Raw genomic sequence first — 23831 nt, forward strand, 5'->3', positions numbered from 1 at the left:
TCCTAGTTTAACTGATTGATGAAAAGCTGCTTTCACATGTGGGAATTTATTTCTTTTCCAAAATAGAGATTTATTTACCTGTTTTTCGTCTGTTTCTTCGATAGCTGAGAAGCAGGCATGTCTCTAGTTTTGGGATCCGACCTTCCTCCTCTTGTTTCATTACACGGGTTTAGTGGAGCACCTGGAAACAGGGCACCTTCAGTCTTTGCAGAGAATCTCAGTGCTTTTTGTGCATAGTTCAGAAGCACCTTTGCTAGTGACATCCTTTTCTGGCCACTTCTATACTACTAAATTGTTCATGCTTGTCTTTAGCATTTCTTGTACTTACTGTGCATCAGGCACTATCAGATGCAAAGGATTGAAAGCTAATCTAGCAGTTTCATTTCTACAGCTTTAGCCTGATGCTTGGTACATGGTAGGTTACTGAATAAGCATTTGTTGAAAGAATAAATTACTGGTTATACCCTTGTTTTGTATTTGTACATACACTCTTATTTAACTATTACAATTACTGCTCATTCTGGAGGCAACTCTTTTATTAAAGAGTGAACTTCCATAAGCAAAATCTCATTTTTTTGACAGTTTACAAATTTTAAATAATAGTTTTTTGATTCTTTGAAAATTGCTTACACTGTATTTTGAATGCCCTCTCCCGTCTCCGCACCAGATATGCCCATCCCTCTACTCACTCAACTTTGTGTCCTGCATTGTTTTTTTTTAAAACCCAGTGAGTCCAATTTGTGCCATCCAGATCTAGCCATAGTAGAATAGGTATCAAAAAAAAGGAGAAGAAGAAGAAGAAGAAGAAGAAGAAGAAGAAGAAGAAGAAGAGGAGGAGGAGGAGGAGGAGGAGGAGGAGGAGGAGGAGGAGGAGGAGGAGGAGGAGGAGGAGGAGGAGGAGGAGGAGGGGAGGAGGAAGTAATCTTTAGAGAAAACTCAAATGTGGCAGAGTGAACAAAGACATGAGTGAGGAAGGGAATGAGAAGGGGATGAGCTCATTTCTGAGCCCTGCACTATTGTGCCCACCGAATAATGCTTCCTAAAGTACACCACAATGTCTGTGAGGCCTACACTGGAGCATGGTTGAGTGAATCAAGAATCACAACAAGTCAGTGTTTCCAAACAGAACTGTGTAGTTACACATATGAACTCTCAGCGGCCTGACATCTTGTATAAGACCTGCACAGACTCAAGAATCCCATCATGGAGGGAAGGTGGGGACCAAGTCCCATCCCTAACTAAGAACCTATTGATGGGTGAAAGCATCTGGGAAGGGAGAGCCAAGCCTTGTGAAAGAGTTGCTTCTAAAGTATGGTAATAACACCAGAAGCATAATAGATTTTTAAAAATAAGACTAGAATAAAAATGTTTTACCAAATGATACTGTGGTGCTAAGCATAATTGACAGAGTATTTTTGTTCACACTTGGTACATCCTTAAGTCACCTTAAGCTCCATTAGACAGCACAGACATTGTGGTGTACTTGTGGCAGCGTTATTAGGGTGAGCACAATAGTGTGGGGTTCCAAAATGAGATGGTTTCCTTCCTCATTCCCTTCGTTACTCATTCTTTGTTCATCCTACCACATTTGAGTTTTCACTAAAGGTGACTTTGTTTGTTCTATCATTTATTTATTTTTATTTGATTCTTACATAGCAAATGGATGGATTGAGATGACTAATGCCAATTCTTTCGGGCATTCAGCAATATATGAAGTATCCACTTTTCAAAATCAGGGTCAGTCAACAGAGCTGCTAACTAGGCAATGTGCTAACTAGCACATTTAAATGCTTGTCAGATTTTTTGGCAGACATTGGATGTTTTTTTCCAGTGTAGCCATGCTGATCTTAGGGGGATTGATAAGAATGTGTAGTAAGGCAGAGAATCATGTAGACCTTTCTGGAGTTTCTCATTACTGTATTAATATTTTCTAATAGAAAACCAAAGATAACAGTGTCAACCAGTGTGGGATTGTTTTGGTGAGTAAATGAGCCAATTATCATAAGCACAGTGCTATCCAAATCAAATCTCAGTATTTCAGAGTAGAAATGAAATAAAATAGATAGGAACAAATTACTAAGCACCCAAGTGTGGGGTTCATTTCAGGTGTCTTTGGAAACTTTAAAATTGAAGTTTTCCCTAGCCATTAATGCAGTTTTTCCAAGACCTATTAATGTTAAACTAATTTAAGTTACGTTCTGTGTGAAAATACTAGTTTCTCTTAAAAACAGACTTCCTGGACTCAATATAAGCCCATGACAATTTATCCAAAGAAATGAACTTTATCATTATGCAGTAAGTATTTAAAGTCCATTGCTATGCTGCCATGTATTTCATGGTTTAGAGACTTTAGAACAAACTCAACTCTTAGTTTGTATGTATTTATTTTGATATACGGCCATGTTATGTTGTTTAGTTGACCTTAAATTTTTAGGCTCAAGCTATCTTTCTACCCTAGCTTCCCAAAACACTGGAAATACAGGAATATGGCAACGTGCTGGATTGACTCTATTTTTAAATAGAACATTTGGTGGTAAAATGAGGTGGGTGTTTCTTTTTTTTTTTTTAAACTTTTCTTTTTTAATGATTTATTTAACTTTATGCGCATTGGTGTGAAGGTGTCAGATCTCATGGAACCGCATTTTCAGACACTTTTGAGCTGCCATGTGGGTGCTGGGAATTCAACCCGGGTCCTCTGGAAGAGCAGTCAGTGCTCTTAACCGCTGAGCCATCTCTCCAGCCCGAGGTGGGTGTTTCATAGCAAAGCTTAATAGTGTAATTTTAATGGTGATACTAATTTGTAGTCAGGAAGTATTCATTCAGATCATACTGTTTAAGATGTAGTTGATTGGGTCTGGTAAAATGAACTACGTTGTCATAATACATTAATATTTGGGGAGAAAAAATCTTTAAAACTTATTTTTTATCGTTTTATAGAATAACAATAATTTTATTAGGGTAATGCTTTTGATAATATGGAATTGTTACTTCATTTAGAAAACTGAAATTGTTTTTTCAAATGATCAAATGGTTCTCTTAGGTATTTTTTCTTGTTTTTTAATTGGGTGGTGCAGGGAGATTTAAAACTATAATACTGTGTGCTCGCTTCGGCAGCACATATACTAAAATTGGAACGATACAGAAGATTAGCACGGCCCCTGCGCAGGGATGACACGCAAACTCGTGACGCGTTCCATGTTTTTCATCACTGGGAAGGTACATCAGTAGGCAAGGAGACCTGACCCGGTAAAAGAAGATCCATAGGGGAGCATTCGGAGAAAGAGATGGGCAGGCGCCAATGCAAGAATTCACCTAACAATCTGAAAAACTATATGAAACCACCAGAACCCAGTGACCTCACAACAGGAGGACATGAACACCTTAATCATGAAGAAGTAGATAAAATTGACTTTATGAAAGTGATTGACGCCCTTAAACAGCATGTAAAAAATGCCCTTATAGAAATGGATGAGAAGTATAACAGAAAGTTTGAAGAATTGAGCAAATCAGTGAATGATACCCTAGGAAACCAAGGAAAAACAATCAAACAGATAATGGAAACAGTTCAAGACTTAAAAACTGAAATGGAGGCAAAGAAGAAAACACAAACAGAAGGCCAGCTGGACAGGGAAAATCTAGGTAAACGAATAGAGACTACAGAAGCAAGAATAACCAACAGAATACAAGAGATAGAAGAAAGAATCTCAGACACTGAAGATACCATAGAGAAAATAAACACGCTGATCAAAGAAAACAGCAAGGCCAACAAATTCTCATCACAAAACATTCAGGAAATATGGGACACAATAAAAAGACCAAACCTAAGAATAATAGGAATAGAAGAAGGAGAAGAAGCACAGCTCAACGGTCCAGAAAATATATTTAATAAAATTATAGAAGAAAACTTTCCCAACCTAAAGAAAGATATACCTATGAAGGTTCAAGAAGCATACAGAACACCGAATAGGCTGGATCAAAAAAAAAACATCCTCTCGCCATATAATAATCAAAACACAAAGCATACAGAATAAAGAAAGAATACTAAGAGCAGCAAAGGAAAAAGGCCAAGTTACTTATAAAGGTAAACCTATCAGACTTATACCTGACTTCTCTATGGAAACCATGAAAGCCAGAAGGTCCTGGATAGATGTACTGCAGAAACTAAGAGACCATGGATGCAAGCCCAGACTACTATACCCAGCCAAGCTTTCGTTCACTATAAATGGAGAAAACAAAATTTTCCAGGATAAAAACAAATTTAAACAATACGTAGCCACAAATCCAGCCTTACAGAAAATAATAGAAGGAAAATCACTAATCAAGGAGTCCAACAATGACCACAATAACTCAGACATCTAGAGACCCTTTACCAGCGCAACTCAAAGAAGGGAAACACACAAAATCTACTACTAAAAAAGTGACCGGAGTTAACAACCACTGGTCATTAATATCACTTAATGTCAATGGACTCAACTCACCTATAAAAAGGCACAGACTAAGAGATTGGATACGAAAACAGGATCCAACATTCTGCTGTTTACAAGAAACACACCTCAACCACAAAGACAGGCACCTACTCAGAGTAAAGGGATGGGATAAGGCTTATCAAGTAAATGGACCTAAGAAACAAGCAGGTGTGGCCATACTAATTTCTAACAAAGTTGACTTCAAACTTAAATCAATCAGAAGAGATGGAGAGGGACATTTTCTACTCATAACAGGAACAATTCATCAGAATGAAATCTCAATCCTGAATATCTATGCCCCTAATATAAAAGCACCCACGTACGTAAAAGAAACATTGTTAAAACTCAAGGCAGCCATCAAACCGCACACATTAATAGTAGGAGACTTTAATACTCCTCTCTCACCAATGGACAGGTCGATTAGACAGAAACCTAACAGAGAAATAAGAGAATTAATGGAGGTAATGAATCAAATGGACTTAACAGACATCTATAGAATATTCCACCCAAATAGGAAAGAATATACCTTCTTCTCTGCAGCTCATGGAACCTTCTCAAAAATCCACCACATACTCGGTAACAAAGCAAACATCCACAGTTACAAAAAAATATTAATACCCACCTGTATCTTATCAGATCACCATGGATTAAAGCTAGAATTCAGCAACAATGCTACCCCCAGAAAGCCTACAAACTCATGGAAACTGAATAGTCAACTACTGAACCATACCTGGATTAAGGAAGAAATAAAGAAAGAAATTAAACTCTTCCTTGAAGACAATAAAAATAAAGAAACAACATACTCAAACCTATGGGACACTATGAAAGCAGTCCTGAGAGGAAAGTTCATAGTACTAACTGCCCACTTAAAGAAAACAGAGAAAGCACACATTGGAGACTTAACAGCCCACCTGAAAGCTCTAGAAAAAAAAGAAGCAGACTCACCTAGAAGGGGTAGAAGCCTGGAAATAATCAAACTGAGGGCTGAAATCAACAAAATAGAAACACAGAAAACAATTGAAAGAATCAATGAATCAAAAAGCTGGTTCCTGGAGAAAATCAACAAGATTGATAAACCCCTATCCAAACTAATCAAACGGCAGAGAGAGAATTTGCAAATTAATAAGATCAGAAATGAAAAGGGGGACATAACCACAGACACAGAGGAAATTCAGAGAATCATTAGATCTTACTACAAAAGCCTGTATGCCACAAAACTGGAAAATGTAAAAGAAATGGACGCTTTTTTAGATAAATACCATATACCAAAGTTAAACCAGGACCAGGTTAACAACCTAAATAGACCTGTTAGTCGTGAAGAATTAGAAGCTGTTATCAAAATCTCCCTTCCAGAAAAAGTCCAGGACCAGATGGTTTCAATGCGGAATTCTACCAGAACTTCCAAGAAGACCTAATACCTATACTCCTTAATGTATTTCACAATATAGAAACAGAAGAGTCATTGCCAAATTCCTTTTATGAAGCTACGGTAACTCTGATACCAAAACCACACAAAGACCCAACCAAGAAAGAGAATTACAGGCCAATCTCACTCATGAACATCGACGCAAAAATCCTCAACAAAATTCTGGCAAACCGAATCCAAGAACACATTAGAAAAATTATCCATTATGATCAAGTAGGCTTCATACCAGAGATGCAGGGCTGGTTTAACATACGCAAATCTATCAATGTAATCCATCATATAAATAAACTGAAAGAAAAAATCCATATGATCGTTTCATTAGATGCTGAAAAAGCATTTGACAAAATTCAACATCCCTTTATGATAAAAGTCTTGGAGAGCTTAGGGATACAAGGGTCATACCTAAATTTAATTAAAGCTATATACAGCAAGCCGACAGCTAATATCAAATTAAATGGAGAGAAACTTAAAGCGATCCCACTAAAATCAGGAACACGCCAAGGCTGTCCACTCTCTCCATACCTCTTCAATATAGTTCTCGAAGTTTTAGCAATAGCAATAAGACAACATTAGGGGATAAAGGGGATTCAAATTGGAAAGGAAGAAGTTAAACTTGCATTATTTGCAGATGATATGATAGTGTACATGAGCGACCCCAAAAACTCCACCAAAGAACTCCTACAGCTGATAAACGCCTTTAGTAATGTGGCAGGATACAAGATCAACTCCAAAAAATCAGTCGCCCTCTTATACACAAAGGATATGGAAGCAGAGAAGGAAATAAGAAAATCATCACCTTTCACGATAGCCACAAAAAGCATAAAATATCTTGGGGTAACTCTAACCAAGGAAGTGAAAGATCTATTTGACAAGAACTTTAAGGCATTGAAGAAAGAAATTGAAGAGGATACCAGAAAATGGAAGGATCTTCCGTGCTCTTGGATTGGGAGGATCAACATAGTAAAAATGGCAATTCTACCAAGGGGAATTTATAGATTCAATGCAATCCCCATTAAAATCCCATCAAAATTCTTCACAGATCTTGAAAGGACAATAATCAACTTTATATGGAGAAACAAAAAACCCAGGATAGCCAAAACAATCTTATACAATAAAGGAACTTCTGGAGGCATTACCATCCCTGACTTCAAACTCTATTACAGAGCTACAGTAATGAAAACAGCGTGGTACTGGCATAAAAACAGAGAAGTCGACCAATGGAATCGTATAGAAGACCCGGATTTTAACCCACAAACCTATGAACAAGTGATTTTCGATAAAGGAGCTAAAAGTATACAATGGAAGAAAGAAAGCATCTTCAACAAATGGTGCTGGCACAATTGGATGTCAACCTGTAGAAGAATGAAAATAGACCCATATCTATCACCATGCACAAAACTCAAGTCCAAATGGATCAAAGACCTCAATATCAATCTGAACACACTGAACCTGATAGAAGAGAAAATGGGAAGTACCCTACAACATATGGGCACAGGAGATCGCTTCCTATGTATAACCCCAGCAGCACAGACATTAAGGGCAACATTGAATAAATGGGACCTCCTGAAACTGAGAAGCTTCTGTAAAGCAAAGGACACTGTCATTAAGACAAAAAGGCAGCCTACTGACTGGGAGAAGATCTTCACCAACCCCGCAACAGACAAAGGTCTGATCTCCAAAATATATAAAGAACTCAAGAAACTAGACTTTAAAAGGATAATTAACCCAATTAAAAAATGGGGCACTGAACTGAACAGAGAATTCTCAACAGAAGAAGTTAAAATGGCCAAAAGACACTTAAAGTCATGCTCAACCTCCTTAGCGATCAGAGAAATGCAAATCAAAACAACTTTGAGATATCATCTTACACCTGTCAGAATGGCTAAAATCAAAAACACCAAGGATAGCCTTTGCTGGAGAGGTTGTGGAGAATGGGGTACCCTCATCCATTGCTGGTGGGACTGCAAACTTGTGCAACCACTTTGGAAATCAGTGTGGCGGTTTCTCAGAAAAATTGGGATCAACCTACCCCTGGACCCAGCAATAGCACTCTTGGGAGTATACCCAAGAGATGCCCTATCATATGACAAAAGCATTTGTCCAACTATGTTCATAGCAGCATTATTTGTAATAGCCAGAACCTGGAAGCAACCTAGATGCCCTTCAATGGAAGAATGGATGAAGAAAGTGTGGAATATATACACATTAGAGTACTACTCTGCGGTAAAAAACAATGACTTCTCAAATTTTGCATGCAAATGGATGGAAATAGAAAATACGATCCTGAGTGAGGTAACCCAGACCCAAAAAGAAGATCATGGGATGTACTCACTCATAATTGGTTCTAGCCATGGATAGGGGCCACTGAGTCTATAATTTGTGATCCTAAAGAAGCTAAACAAGAGGGTAAACCCAAGGAAAAACATATAGATATCCTCCCAGCTATGGGAAATAGACAAGATTGATGGGCAAAAAATTGGAATCTTGGGGGTGGGGTGGGATGGGGATGAGGGGTGATGGGGAGAGAAAAGTGTGAAGGAGAGGATGAGGGGAACTGGGGGAATCGGGGTGATTGGGGATAAAGGAAGTTTGGATAGGGGAGCAGGGAAACTCATACCTTAGTTAAGGGAGCCACCTAAGGGTTGGCAAGAGACTTGAACTTGGAATGGCTACCAGATGCCCAGGGCAATGTCCCCAGTTAGTTCACTGGGGCACCTGAGGATAGGGAACCTGAAATGAACCTGTCCTATAATCATACTGATGAATATCTTGCATATCGCCATAGAACCTTCATCTAGCGATGGATGGAGATAGAGACAGAGATCCACACTGGAGCACCGGACTGAGCTCCCAAGGTTATAATGAGGAGCAGAAGGAGAGAGAACATGAACAAGGAAGTCAGGACCATGAGGGGTGCACCCAACCACTGAGACAGTGGGGCCGATCTCTTGGGAGCTCACCAAGGCCAGCTGGACTGCTACTGAAAAAACATGGGATAAAACCGGACTCTCTGAATGTGGCGGACAATGAGAGCTGACGAGAGGCCAAGGAGAATGGCACGGGAACTTTCATCTGGCGATGGATCGAGAGAGAGACAGAGACCCAATTTGGAGCAACGGTCTGAGCTCTTAAGGTCCAAATGAGGAGCAGAAGGAGGGAGAACATGAGCAAGGAGATTAGGACCACGAGGCGTGCACCCACCCACTGTGACAGTGGAACTGATCTATTGGGAGCTCTCCAAGGCCAGCTGGACTGGGACTGAATAAGCATGGGTTGAAACTGGACTCTCTGAACATGGCGGACAATGAAGGCTGATGAGAAGCCAAGGACAATGGCACTAGGTTTCGATCCTAATACATGAACTGGCTTTGTGGGAGCTTAGCCTGTTTGGATGCTCACCTTCCTGGGCCTGGATGGAAGTGGGAGGACCTTGGTCTTCCTGTAGGGCAGGGAATTTGGACTGCTCTTCAGTATCGAGAGGGAGGGGAAATGGACTGGGGGGAGGAGAAGAGGAGTGGGTATAGGGGGAGGGGAGCGGGGGGAGGGGGCAATATGTGGGAGGAGGGGGAGGGAAATGGGAAACGGGGAGCAGTTGGAAATTTTAATTAAAAAAGAATAAAAAAAATGAAAAAAATCTATAATACTGTGTTTGTTTTTTTCTGACAACTTGACTCAAACCTTGATGATATGAGAATGTGGGAAAGAGGACTCTTAATTGAGAAAATCTCCAAAGGTTGACCTGTAGGCAAGTCTATGGAGGTATCGCCTTGATGAATGAGTGATGCATGAGAGCCTGACCTATTTAATACCAGAATAAATGTTTCACACATACAAAGCTGCAATGAAAGCTACAACAAAATATTAAAACTTTCCTCTTGGCGAGAAGTTTGCGATTAACTATATCAAGGCTGCATCTCTTCTTGTGTGTGTGAAAGAAACTATTGATGCTCTTGATCCAAATGGCAAACATTTCCTTGTTAAATAGGAATGAGCGTGCCTAAGCTAAAATTCACCTGATTTCATAGCAGAACTACTCATTGTGAGTAGAGGATGCTGTACAATTCAGTTATAGGCAAGATATTTTGTGTTCCATAATACTGCATGAAAATTGAAACATGAGCACAGGTTGGATATACTTCTTGGCTAGAGATATGGGAAGCATTAAGTGAGAAATTAAAAATAGCTTTACTCTGCCTTCCTACAGTGTCCTAGTGATTCATAGTAATGATTTCATTTGGACTCTGTAGAAGTACAGACTTTTGAAGCACGAGAAAGGTCTGAGAATCTCTTTACCCACTTAACTTGTGGATGATAAAAGGCCTTGTGTTAGGCAGGGACTGGCATGAGTGATGGCGTCACTCCAGATAGAAGGATGTAGACGTTGCAATTGTTAAGACTGTCCTTCTTGGAGGAGTTACTTCTTACTGCCTAGTCCTTCTATGGCTGTGATCTCTTGCTCCTTTGTATAGTGATAATGGTGGGAAGAGGAAAATGAGGGAGGGGAATGAAAAAGGAAAGAGACAGACAGTAAGAGAGAACACAGAGAAGCTGGTAAAGTCAATTGTTGACCTGCTTTGCTTCCTGTAGAAAATGGTCCCAGTAAAGCGGTGATCTGAACCGTTTCTGGTGCATCAGTTAGGCCTGGGCCATGGAGGAGACAAAGGGTCACCCTATCCTTGCTGCTGCCTGCTGTGTTCCTAACCCGTCTTGAGGTTGCTGTTTCTGTGTCTAGATTTGTTGACTGTTTTGTTCTAACCAGTACATGTAGCTGTCTCATGTCATGCCAGGGAGAGAAAAAGCAAGCTAAGATACTATGCGTGGTTGACTGTCAAGTTTCATATTTTTCAAATCTTAGCAATAGAACCTTCCCATTTCCTTTCTTCTTTTACATCTCCCTCACATTCTAGATCCCTCTGCTTGTTCAACACGACATTTTAAGAGAGGTTACACTAGAAATTCACTGTCCTGAAGCAGATCAAATGCGTATGTTATCCCTTGCCAGTTCACTCAGTCTTTTATTGATTCGTCGCTGTAAAACATGTTGGAACCCAGCAGCATGTGGTCATAGCTGCTTCTGCAACCTTGCTCACAGTGCTCTCTGGACTTATAGCAAACTTCAGCCCCAAGTCATGACTCCTCAAACACCTGGTCTACATTCTGATTTGTAAAACCTATCACCCTTCCCTGTGTCAAGTAGGACCTGACCTAAGGGACATGGCAGGCTTGGCAACCGATTAGCATTAGCTGCTGTTCTTGGTAGTGTCAGAGACTCCAGCTTAACTTCTCTTAGGAAAGGCTGTTTACTTGTGTTTTCTCTGAAGCCCATCTCCGGACTGTCCATTGGAAACCTTTCTATTTGGACTCTTTCTTTATGGCTTCCATGGTTGGAAGGAAACTCATAGCTAAAATTTTAGGAGATAAACAATACATATTCTAGAAAAATGAGAAAATAAGGATAAGGAAAACAATATAAGTTATCTATAATCTATCTGCCAGAGAAACGACTAAATAACATTTTGTGCATATCTGAACTTTTTACATGTTTAGTCATGTAGTGTTAAATTACTTTTATAAAAAACGAGTCCATAATGTATATGGTGCTTTGAATTAGTGTTTCTCACTTGGATGCATTTTATACATCTGTCATATAAAATAGAATTTTGCTCTTTGGAAAGACAAATCTCTGTGTTTCAGACTTTTCAAATCTAAGTATAAAGAACATTTTTAAAGGACCTATCATCTTCCTACTCAGGTTGATATATTAAAATGATTAGCAATCAACCAAGTAACCAACTGATTGAATAGTGGGGACTAAAGTCTCCTTTTTCTATCGCCTTCTTTAGTTTCTGGAGAAGCTGTAAGAAGTAGGTGTTAGCATCAATCCTACTTTACTGGGGCTAAGTGTTTAAATATTTCCCCAAACAGAGATAGTAACACATGAACCCAGATTAGGATTCAGACCATTTGTTTTTAAGATACATATCAAACTTTTAGGGTTTTAACATGAAAACCAGTCAACCACAATGACAGTTGTAGAATACATTATCTAATCATCTCTCCTAAAACGAAAGGGATCATACAGAGTTTCCTATATCTTCAAAAAATAAATTTAGTTAAATACCTAGCAACTTTAACAGACATACACATAGCATGTAGGAGATCTTTATCAATATACATAGAGCTACCTCACAATAATAACCATATAGATATTGATTATGCGCTTTGGTTTAATTTTCAAATTCACTATTGGCAGACAGTTTTATTGTGTTTTTTCAAGGATAAGCACCAATATTCTTGTAGTACTAGTTTGTATTAAATGTTAAATTTAACTACAACATAGTAAAATTAGTCTCTCCTTACTCATCAGTTCTGATAATTTCCTCAATTATTCCAAACCTTTTTACCACTGCTTTTGTAAAGTCTAAATCTCCTTTCCCATGTAGTGTTCTAGAGCCCTCATTGATTCATTTAGCTGCTGGTCCTTATTCTGCACATATGATTCCAAGGTATAAAATTTGTTCAGTAAAGATAACTTCTCATCCCTGGACATTATTTAGATGGTGTGCATATTGCCTTCCTGGAGAGATACCCTATCCATCAATCTATCATAACTTTTTAACAGATTCTGATTTTAAATTCAACAGTATGAATTCTTTCAGATAATTTCTCAGCACCCTTTAGCATTGATTGAATTTTTCTGTCAAGTTAATGTTATCCTTTTCAATGGTATTAATTTTTCAGCTAGCTGTTCATTATTAGGCTGTAAAGCCTGTACCATTTCTAAAAGTACCTCATTCTTGGCTCTGTTATCTAACCACTTTTTTTTTGTAGGACATGTTTCTGATCTGGGCACTAACAAGGTCACTGAAGACCACTGCCAGTGAATCAAGACCAGCAGATTCTCTTTGAGAACCCTAGCACACCAGGACAACCACCATGTCAGGATGTGACTCTAGTCTCGGCTCAAACCATTTTCTTAAGGATATAATTTGAAAGTTAATTCCCTAGACCAAGTAAATGAATGTATAAAGAAAATCACATAAGCCTTTCAGAATGCTATCCATAGTGTAAGCCAAATGGTTATTAAATCCCTGAATGGCAATATTGTCAGCCATCCTGTAAGTTTCAGATTTTATTAATTCACATATCATCCTTAGGCAATTTCACTGAATTGGTGTAGGTACAATAATGTTTCTTGGTTATCAGTGTCATGGCTGCAACCACATGGTGGAAAGATGCAGCAGAGAGAAGCATACAGTGCTGAACAGTCCCACTCTGGTTCTGCACGCTTTGCCTACTTAAATACTGACACTCTTCAGCATCATGTCTGCCTTCACACTGCCAGGCTTCCCACCATGAGGGTAATGGACTGAACCTCTGAAACTACAACAAACAACATGGTGATGAGGATAATGTTACAATAACAATAACAGTGATTCTTACCTCATTTTATCAGCCAGCTTCAAGATGGGTGAAGCCCTAAACACACATGGTTTATAGTATGCCAACTGCCTCTTTTGATCAAATATCTTGATAACAACAGCATACCCTTAAAGGGCATAGGGGATACATGGTTGACCTGGGGAAACCAGGAATAATGGATAGACAGCATATGCCCCTTTTATGAACTACCAATAGCAGTAGATAAAACTACCTGGAGATGGACTGCACTGGTAACAGGAGATAGTGATTAATACATAGACAAGAACTGGATCATATAAGGACAGAAAGTGGAGCAGCTCAAATACATCATTTTTTTTTATTATCTAAGAAAAGGGAGGCAATATGGTACCTTTGAATAATCTGGGATTTTTGATCAGAGGTCAAGAACAAAATCCTGAAAATTACCATTTAGTAGTTGTTTACCCGTTCAACTTTTTTTTTTTTTTTTTTGGTTTTGTTTTTCGAGACAGGGTTTTTCTGTAGCGTTGATGCCTGTCCCGGAACTAGCTCTTGTAGACCAGGCTGGCCTCGAACTCCCAGAGATCCGCCTGCCTCTGCCTCCTGAGTGCTGGGATTAAAGGCATGCGTCACCACTGCCCGGACCATTTCAACTTTTTAAAATTAAATTTATGTGCATGGGTTTTTCATGTACATGTGCATTTATTAATCATGTACATTTCTAGATTCTGTGAAGGCAAGAAAATGGCATTGGATCCCACAAAATTTGAGCCACAGATGATTGTGAGCTACTGTTTGGGTGCTGGGAATCAACCTCAGTTACTTGAAAAATTAGCCAGTGCTCTTCACAGTTGAGAAAGGAGACCCAATTATTAGAATTGTAAGAGAATTATAAAGTTAAAAAATAACAGAATATGTAAAAATTAAATATCTACCTTGTCCTCATTTGATTTTCTATAGCTGTGATAAAAATAATGACCCAAGTCAGCTTGGGGATGAGATGGTGTACTGAAATTAGAACCTTCTAGTTTCTGATTGAGCTTCTGCCCTGGCCTCCCTCGATGATGACCATTAGTGTATAAGCTTATATTTAAAAAGAGACATTCTAGAAAGAAAATCCTAAAAGATTATGGAATAAATGTTCAAGGATGCATAAATGGTTTGACTTTTAAAGATTTAAAAAAGGGCATTTAGTTGGCTATTTAGTGTTACATGAGAAAGAAAACTGTGAAATTGTGTGGGATTAAGTTGTGATTGTGAAGTCTCTGACTGAGTGCTTTACATGATTGTTGCTTTGATTTTTTAATATCAACAATTATTCACTGCCGTCTAGTTAATAAAACATGATCCAGATCTCTCAAATATTATATCCCACTGATATCAATTATTATCATCTGAAATATGATATAAGTAGTTGCTAGACTTCTAGATTCTGTCTCCATCTCTCTACTGATTTTGACATTACAAACATAAAGACATTCTGAATGGACCAAGGACATTGGAGAATGAAACTTTTTTTCTAGACATAAAATAAGCTATGTTTTCTTAGCTTATTCATGGGCAAAAATGATTTCATATCCCTTCTTCATCTTCCTGCACTACTGTAAAAGTGGGGTACAACATGCTTTTGTGTAATGAATGGAGCTCCTTAAACAGGATATTGAACAACTCAAAAGTACTTTAGAAAGTCCCTGAAACTGACAAGATTCACTAGGCCCCTCCCTTGTTGAGTAAGTTCTCCTCAGAAGAGGAGAGCCAAGAAGCAAAGAAAACTTTCAAAGAAGCAACACTGCAAAGAAGTCTGAGACTAGACCATTGGCCTGGAAGAAGCAGAAACGAGCTGAGCTGCCTAGAAGAGGTTGAGAACAACTGAGGCACCTGGAAATGATACTCCCCAACCTGTTGTACCACCTACAGGCTGTGCAGTGTGCCCCAAGTTCCCAGCCTTTTTAGATGCTACCCATGTAGGGGTAGGCTTTAGTTATGCATCTGACTTGGAGACATTTCTGCTCCTGTTAATTACCACATACCCATATTTCTATAAGTTATCCCAATAATACTCAGGGGTTCATGAAGCTGGACTGATATCCATATTTTTGGTCAGTTGTTGGTTTTGAGTGAGGTAACACAGACCCAGACCCAGAAAGACAATTATCACATGTACTTACTCATAAGTGGTTTTAAATATAAAACAAAGAAAAGCAGCTCACAAATCACAATCTCAGAGAACCTAGAAAACAATGAGGACCATATGAGAGACATACATAGATCTAATCTACCTGGGAAGTTGAAAAAGACAAGATCTCTTGAGTAAATTGGGAACATGGGGACCTTGGGCAAGTCTTGAAGGGGAAAGGGGAGAGGCACAAAGGGGAGCAGAGAAAAATGTAGAGCTTAATAAAAATCAATTTTAAAAAAAAAGATAAAAAGTACAGACATCAATAGAAAAAAAAGATATCTTGAGAGGATTTGGGTTAGAAAAGAGCTGAACTAATCAATGGCAATGGTAAGAACTGGATTACTTGTTCTAGTAATCTAGTTTTCTGTCCATGAACATGGTGCACCTTTCCACTGATATGTTTGAATAAGTATAATATTCTTGTCATATCTGTGCATATGCATATGTATATATAATGGCTGTATATAGTAGAATTATACTCAAATATTTCATTTTTAGTGGCTGCTAATATTAATAGTAATATGCATTTTTCAATTACATGTTCTATTTTTTAAGTGCCAGTGCATAGGGAAGAAACTTACTCTTAAAGTATGAACTTTTGTCCTGCAGTCTTGCTTATAATCATTTATTAGTTTAGAATGGTTTTTGCTGATAATTTCATTTTCTACATATAATCTCTCAATAAAGATGATTTTATTTCTTCTTGTCAACATAAAAAAACAAATTAAAAAAAAGGTATTCGAAACAAATAAATCTAAAACAAAAACTTTTCAAATTATAAATCTTGCCTGCCTCCTTTCTGCCAAAACCTAACCTGGAGAATCCTTGACAACACTGCCTTGATTGACCTTCATCTGATGGGTTTTGTTTTATATTTTATTTTGTAAAAAAAATTACCAAATAAATCCCACATCACTCACAAAATTATAACTTGTATCAACCTTGTTTAGTCCTCTGAGATGTATCCTTTCTCTATGCACACTCTTGTGAAATTCAAAGGCTCGTTCCGTGCTCTCAATGCAGTACCACTAGGGCAGACCATCAAGTGCATCACTGACTGCCAGGCCAAAGCCCACCTCAGCCTTTGGGCTCATCTGTGGCGAACTATCGCCGCCATTACAAGATGGCGCCGAGAGCCTGATGAACAAGTGTGTTTCGGCGTGTTAGACCAACGTCTCTACCGCCTGATCTTGCTCTTGATCTGCCCAGCAACAGCTGCATCCAATCCCATGCGGCCCCGTCTCTTTCGTTCTGAACACGCCCATTCTCCCTGTATATATTCAGCCGCTTTCCACCACTCGGGGCCCCCTACTTCCACCAGTCAACTGTAACCGAGTGCACTTCAATAAAGCGTGATAGAGAAGGATCCTGTGTCGGTGGTCTTCATTTCATCGCTGGTCGAGTCTTGGCGGGCCACAGCTGGTGCCGAAACCCGGGAACTTCGGCGGACACCGTAGGGGGCCGAAGAGGATTCAGAACTCTACACGCGAAGTGGTCGACGTCGGTAAAGTATCCTCAGGTATGTCGAGCTTGCTGGTGGGGGGGGTTGAGCCTGTGTGGTTTGGCATCGCTGCGGTAGTCTTTGGATTGATAATTTTTTTCTGCTGCCTGTGTTTGCGGTGTGATCGTCCTGGAGAGGAGTGCCTCTGCTGCGTGTCAAACTGAAAGTAAAATCCGGGGTAGATAACTCGGTATTTCAGTCCCATCGTAAGACTCTCGTAAAGAAGGAAGGTGATGGGCTCGGACAGCAGCAAGGGTCGAGCGCCCGACTTTGTTAGCCCAATACAAGCTTTATTGAAAGAACGGGGATTGAAGGTCTCTGATGGCACTATCAAAACCATATTAAAAGACATTGACCAACAGGCGCCGTGGTTCGTAGTGTCAGGGGACTTAAATATCCCTTGTTGGGAGAAACTGGGGAAGGACCTCGACAAGGCAGAGGAAAGACATCAACTTAGAGCAGGTACAATCCCGCTCTGGAAATTAATTCGTGCTTGTTTAAAAGAAGGCAAGCTAAAGGTGAGATGGTCTTTCGGGGTTCCTGACTCATAAAAGAGTCTACAAGACATTCTGCAGGACACAACAAAAAGTGACTAAACTGTCTTTAAAATTTCCTGCTTGATGAAAATGTCTGCTGGATACTATGGGCCTAAAGGTTAAAGATGGATGCCCCAACAGTACAAAAGAACTTTGGGTGACTGTCCAGGCAGTGAGATGTCTCTGTCATTTCTAAAGTTTTGGATCTCTTGTTTGCTTAGGTAATATTATATCCTTCTGGAGTCTTTGATGGAGTTAAAAAATGGATAGATATAGTTTTCCTTAGTTATAATAAAATAGATATAAATATTATAACTGTAATTCTTGCTTGATAACTGTTTTGCTATATGTAATCTTACTATGTTAAAATAAAAGCCTTTCTTTTTTGTTTAAACAGAAAAAAAAAATAAAAGAAGGCAAGCATATGGAGCATGTGAAAAGAGGGCGACGCGCGTTGACAGAGCATCAGGATAGCCTCTCAGAGTCAAGCTCAATGAAGGGAGATGAGGATAGCAAAAGAAATGGATCCAAACTGGGAGAGAAGGAGAAACCCAGTAAGAAAAAAAGGGACCCCGATCATGGGATAGAGAAAAAAGGAAATCCCGATCAGGGAGTAAAAGGGGAGGAGGGTGAGAGACCCGTGCCAAGTGCACCCCTCTACCCACCCCTCGATGAATTTTTAGATGAATTTGCCGCCATGAACTTGTATAAGGATGAAGGACTAGAGGGAGATGAGGAACTACCTGAGTGGGAAGAAGAAGAGCGGGAGGAAGAGGCAGCTAGATATGAGGAGGGCCGATATGAACCACAGCCTAGCTATGCTCCACCGCCATACCCAGGTCGGAACAAGCGTGGTACGGCAGGGGGAGCTCATAGACTCTCTCAAAATACTCTTCGATATCTAGCCGAACTTACCCCAATCCCGTCTATGGCGTTTCCTGTTTTTGAGGATCAGGACCAGCGGAGGTATCATGAACCAATTCCATATAAACAGCTGAAAGACTTAGTCGAGGCCTCCCGGACTTGGGGACCCAACGCACAGTATACCATAACCTTATTGGACAGGATATTGAATTCAGCATTAACACCCAATGATTGGTGGGAGATAGCGCGGGCTTGCTTGACCACCGGGCAATACCTAGATTATAGATCTGTGGTGACAGAGGCAGCCCATGCGCAGGCTAGAGTCAACGCTCAAGCACAAAATACAGCGCCATGGAATGCTGACATGCTTCTGGGTCAAGGCCAATGGGCCATTAACCAGACAGCTTATCCAGTTCAGGTTTATCAACAAATCAATGATATTTATAAAAGGGCATGGAAAATGATCCCAAAAAGAGGAGAAGTGTCAGGAAATCTGACTAAGATAATACAAGGCCCAAATGAGCCATTCTCAGATTTTGTAGCTAGAATGGTGGAAGCAGCGGGAAAAATTTTTGGTGACGCCCAGGAAGCCATGCCGCTGGTGCAGCAGTTAGTGTATGAACAATGTACAAAAGATTGCCAAAGGGCCATTACTCCCTGGAAGGGAAAAGGGCTAGATGCCTGGCTAAAGGCCTGTCGTGAGATTGGAGGCCCATTGACAAACGAAGGGCTAGCCCGTGCCATGATAGCCGCCACAAAACAAAAGAGCCGCCAGAATGGCTGTTTTGCCTGTGGTAGGCAGGGACATTTGAAACGTGATTGTCCAAACAAAGGGAGCTCAAGCAATGGCCCACCGGCGGGCAGACAACCAGGCACCTGTCCTAGGTGTAAGAAAGGGAAACACTGGGCCAATGAATGCAGGTCAACAAAAGATATTAATGGTCAACCCATAAACAACCCATATGTTCCCAGGTCAAAAAACATGCAGAGGGGCCCTCGACCCCAGGGCCCCAAAATCTATGGGGCAATACAGGAGGGGAACATGAATCCTCCCAAATCGCCCGACGAGCCACATCAGGCTCCGCAGGGATGGACCTCCGTGCCACCTCCGGGTTGGTTTTAACTCAAAGTATGGGAGTACAAGCGATCCCCACTGACATGAAGGGACCGCTTCCAAAAGATTCAGTGGGAATTGTTATTGGTAGATCCTCTAGTACAATGAGAGGGCTGCTGGTACTCCCAGGAGTTATTGACCCAGATTATCAAGGGACCATTAAGATCATGTGTCACTCTCCTTTTGGAATTGTCTCTATAGCTCCGGGAGATCGAATAGCTCAGATGATAGTCGTGCCATCCATGCATGAGCGCTTTCCGGCCCATACCGCGGAGAGAGGAGACAGAGGGTTCGGGTCTTCCGGAGTAGATATGGCCTGCCTTTCCTTGGAGTTGAACGATCGGCCGATGTGTACATTAAAAATAGAAGGGAAGTCCTTTACAGGGCTGATAGATACAGGGGCAGATAGGAGCGTTATGAGCCGTCAGTTTTGGCCTAAGAGCTGGCCGTTGCAAAAGGCTTCACAAACACTCCAAGGGCTAGGATATCAGAACACACCTGACATGAGTGCGAAGAGCTTAAAATGGAATGTGGATGGCCAAGAAGGATTTTTTCAACCTTTCGTACTAGATCTGCCATTAAATTTGTGGGGAAGAGATGTACAAAAGCAACTAAAACTTATGTTAACCAATGAGGGAAGTTACTCAAGTACTAGCCAAGAACTTATGAGTAAGCAGGGATATATGCCCGGAGCAGGTTTAGGCTGTAATTTACAAGGTAGGCCTGAGCCTATTATCCCAGAGGGAAAACATGATAGAAAGGGTTTGGGTTTTTCTTAGGGGCCACTGAAGATTATATAAAAATTCCATGGAAGACTGATAAGCCCGTATGGATACCCCAGTGGCCCCTCTCTCAGGAAAAACTCCATGCGGCATGGCAGTTGGTGAGAGAACAATTACAACTAGGACATATAGAGCCGTCCACGTCGCCATGGAATGCTCCCATATTTGTTATAAAGAAGAAATCAGGAAAATGGCGCTTATTGCATGATTTGAGAGCCATTAATGCACAAATGTCCTTAATGGGCCCGATTCAAAGAGGCCTTCCTGTGCTTTCAGCTTTACCTAAAGGATGGCACGTATATGCCATCGATATTGTTGATTGTTTTTTCTCCATCCCCTTGCATCCAGCTGATAAAGAGCGCTTTGCCTTTACTATTCCTTCATTAAATCATGAGGAACCCGACAAACGATACCAATGGCGGGTCCTGCCTCAGGGCATGGCAAATAGTCCTACTATGTGCCAGCTCTTTGTGGATGCGGCCCTTACCCCTGTTAGGAGGAGTTTTCCTGATGTAAGAATAATTCATTACATGGATGATATCTTACTGGCGAGCCCAGAGAAGGTTAAGTTAGATCAGGCCTTAATTGCCTTGGAGGCAGCCCTGGGAGAGAAAGGACTTTATATAGCTCCAGAAAAGGTGCAAAAGACTGAAACGGTGGAATTTTTAGGATCTAAGATTGAATTACAGACAATCAGGCCACAAAAAATTAAGATAGGCACACAACACCTAAAGACCCTTAATGATTTTCAAAAGCTTTTAGGAGATATTAATTGGTTGCGCGGATATCTCCCTATGACGAGGGAAGAATTAAAACCATTATTTAGGATTTTGGAAGGTAATCCTGATCTTAATTCACCAAGGAGTTTAACGGCAGAAGGACGCGAAGCCCTCAAATTGGTTGAGGCCGCAATTCAGAAAGTACAAGTGATGCGCATTGATCCTTTGCGCCCATTAACGTTTTGTATACTTCACACTTCTGGTAGCCCCACGGGGGTGTTTTGGCAAGATGCTCCGGTATGGTGGATACATAGCCATTCTCAAGGCCAAAAAACTTTAACTTATTACCCTGAAGCTGTTGCCTCTCTGGCCTTATTGGGGCTGAAGTTTTCAATTTCTACCTTTGGGTATGCGCCAGATAAATTGATCATACCCTATACAAAAGAGCAGGTAGAGGTCCTTGCTGGTACAATAGATAGTTGGGCCATTCTTGTTACAGCTTATTCAAATTTGATAGATAATCATTATCCCCAAGATAAATTGTTACAATTTTTGTGCCATAATATTATATATTTTCCTATTATTACCTCTCAAACACCGATTTCAGGTGCACTGCATATTTTTACAGATGGATCAAAAACAGGATTAGGAGTTTATCAAGTTATGGGGAGCGAGCCAGTGCAGTTACAATTTCGCCCTGGAGCCCCCCAGGTGACTGAATGTTTGGTCGTTTTGGAAGTTTTCAAGGCTTTTCATTCATGCTCATTTAATTTGTTATCAGATTCCTCCTATGTTGTTAATGCGGTTCGACACTTGGAGGCTACATCACATATTAAAGAACAAAGTATGATTGCGGCAGTCCTTTATCAAATACAACAGTGTATTTATAAAAGAGACACGCCGTTCTATATTGGTCACATAAGGGCACATTCAGGCTTGCCTGGACCACTCGCTGGTGCTAATGCCACGGTGGATGCTCTTACAAGAGAACAGCTTGGACTGCTATTATACGACCCAGTACTCCAAGCCCAATCCTTCCATCACAATTTTCATGTACCTGCCGAGACGTTACGCCTCCACTTTAATATCACTAGGAACCAAGCCAGAGACATAGTCAAATCCTGCCAGACATGTGTGATGTTTCATCACCCGCCTCACACCGGGGTTAACCCTCGGGGATTGAAACCCCTAACCTTGTGGCAAATGGACGTAACCCACGTTCCTGAGTTTGGCAAACAGAAATGGGTGCATGTTTCTGTGGACACCTATTCAGGTGTCATTCATGCTTCCGCCTTAACGGGTGAGAAAGTGAGAAATGTAAAAACCCACTGTCTAGAGGCCTGGGCAGCTTGGGGAAAGCCTGTAACCTTAAAAACAGATAATGGTCCTGCCTATGTGGCCCAGGGCTTCAGATCCTTTTGCGCTCAAATGCAAGTAGCTCATCTCACTGGGCTGCCCTACAACCCTCAAGGGCAAGGGATTGTTGAACGTGCAAATCGAACCCTCAAAGAGATGCTACAAAAACAAAAGGGGGGTATTGAGGGCTCTGCCTCTCCCAAGGATCGTTTATCACTAGCCCTCTTTACCTTGAATTTTTTAATCTTGGATAATCGTGGCCGTTCACCGGCAGATAGACATGCTGGCCACATTATAACATCCACAGAATATGTAAAATGGAAAGATGTGTTAGATAACAAATGGCATGGACCGGATCCTGTAATACAGAGATCCAGGGGAGCTGTTTGTGTTTTTCCTCAGGAGCGGCCCGATCCGGTGTGGGTGCCTTCGAGGTTAACCAGAACAGTGGCAGACAAAGAAGACGCCGGACAGCCCCAGGATGACGAGCCAATTCTCGAGGAAGCACCGTCTGACCCTGGACATCATACTCGCCCTTGCTCCCCTTCTGATGACTGTTAATAGCCAGGACAATTATTTTTGGGCAGTTACCCGCACCTGGCCCATTCCCATGCCGGTTACTAATTTTTCTAGAATTTTGCCCCATTTGTATATAAAAGATTGCCTTTTTGATTTGTCCTGCCAACAAGTAGATTATAGAGAAGAAGCTTATAATGCAACCAGCTACGATTTACAGGGAACCCTTTGCCTGACTAGTAATAGTAGCGCCTCCCTTCCCTCTTGTTTGATGTTAGACTTTAAGATGTTTGCTAGTTATTTAGATCCTTTAAATGGCATTCACGAATCGTGGATGCTTGATGCCATATTTCAGACTCTTAAGCAGGCGAATGGGGGCAAGTCAAGTGGCTCAGGTGATATAAGCAACCAGACTGTTTTTAATGTTACCACCTATACGTTAAATGTTACCGCTGCCCTTCCATTTGTTGTTCAGACAGGTAATTCCAACGGGACAAAAGACAATACCCATAATTACAGCCTACCCTTACCTCGCTGTAAGCGTAGGGTAAATTTTCAATGGCCACCTACATTTTTAAATTGTGTCCCTCGCTTTGACAAGCCCAAACCAGCTTCTCCGGGCTGGTGGCTTTGGAAAGAGCTACCAAAGTCAACGAAACAAGGATTAAAAAGGGGTCTGCTTACCTCACCTTGGATTTATTCCAATAATTATGGAGGTTTTGTGGATCTGTCACCTTTTATTTTATTTAACACTTCCAAGTGGATATTAACAAATAGTTCAGGAGTGTTAAATGGGTCCAAGTTGTTGATCCAAGAGAGTGAAGGGGTGGCTAATATTTCCAAATCAAAAAATCCAGTTTGTGTGGATGCCCCGTTTTTATGGATTTTAAGCAATCACTCTACCGACAAGCAGCTTAACTGCTCAAAGACTTCTTGTGTATTATCTCAATGCTGGTCCTTTCGGCACACAA

At 40.6% G+C, this 23831-nt stretch overlaps 2 non-coding genes across 2 annotated transcripts; one reads left to right on the forward strand and one right to left on the reverse strand.

Moving 5' to 3' along the window:
• The first annotated feature begins 3098 nt into the window (after nucleotides 1-3098).
• On the forward strand, nucleotides 3099-3203 carry LOC130863271 (U6 spliceosomal RNA). The gene has a single exon (XR_009055701.1). It is a non-coding gene; the product is annotated as a U6 spliceosomal RNA (small nuclear RNA).
• A 9521-nt stretch (nucleotides 3204-12724) lies between these two features.
• On the reverse strand, nucleotides 12725-12855 carry LOC130863279 (small nucleolar RNA SNORA3/SNORA45 family). The gene has a single exon (XR_009055708.1). It is a non-coding gene; the product is annotated as a small nucleolar RNA SNORA3/SNORA45 family (small nucleolar RNA).
• Between the last annotated feature and the right edge of the window lie 10976 nt (nucleotides 12856-23831).

The sequence above is a fragment of the Chionomys nivalis genome, chromosome 20 (genome assembly GCF_950005125.1).
Source record: "Chionomys nivalis chromosome 20, mChiNiv1.1, whole genome shotgun sequence".
Classification (NCBI taxonomy): Eukaryota; Metazoa; Chordata; class Mammalia; order Rodentia; family Cricetidae; genus Chionomys; species Chionomys nivalis.